Source organism: Palaemon carinicauda, chromosome 12 (assembly GCF_036898095.1).
Source record: "Palaemon carinicauda isolate YSFRI2023 chromosome 12, ASM3689809v2, whole genome shotgun sequence".
Classification (NCBI taxonomy): Eukaryota; Metazoa; Arthropoda; class Malacostraca; order Decapoda; family Palaemonidae; genus Palaemon; species Palaemon carinicauda.
The window spans coordinates 158,006,564-158,007,414 of record NC_090736.1 but is presented as its reverse complement, the minus strand read 5'-3'; positions in this window follow the sequence as shown (position 1 = coordinate 158,007,414).

The following is an 851-nucleotide window of genomic DNA, read 5'->3' as shown; positions in this document are numbered from 1 at the left end:
CGCAAAAATGTCATACTTAACATTTATTTACCGCAACGAAACCTTAAAACACGTATTTTCAACCAGATAATAAATTCAATAAACATTACCATCGTAAATCAACTTATCCCATCATTATTTCCAAAGATATTGTACATACCTTCAATATAAAAATAAAGTTTATTTCTATATTTCTGCAACTTCTATTTTATACAGCTTTTTTTAATCAAGAACTTTGGAAAACACTAACGACTAAGGCGAAATGTCCCATCTTGAGAACGCTTTGAACTTTCAGGGCTGCCTTGATTGAGTCTCGAGTCCAAAAGTTTGTATATCTAACTAGAGCTCGGAAGTTTTTCTTTACCTTTGGAATTAGTCTTTTCATTCAGCTACAATTCTCGTTACCAGCTCTAGATACAATTGTGAATATTAAGGAGGATGTTATAGGCTGATATATTATTTATTATGATGTAGTATATATCTCTATTTGTAGAAATAAATGTCTTAATAATTTGTCGTAAACTATTGCTTAAAGAGGGACACGTGTGTGTGTGTGTGTGTGTGTGTGTGCGTGTGTGTGTTTTAGGAGAAAATAAAATGTGTAATTCGTAATTTTTAAAGCTTTACATTTGATTGATATTTACCTCTATTCATAATAATATAAACAATTTCTTAATTTACACCATTAAGAGGATATTTATGAAATTCATCTATCCAAATCCTATTCCTACTTATTCCCCTTACTTTGTATCCTGTAAGGATGAATCCTCCTGTACAGTTTTCATAAAGTCCTTTCTATACATCTGTACATTCACTCAGCATCGCACGAGTTCAAATCTAGCGTTGGCGTGAAGGTGAGATTAGTTGAAAAG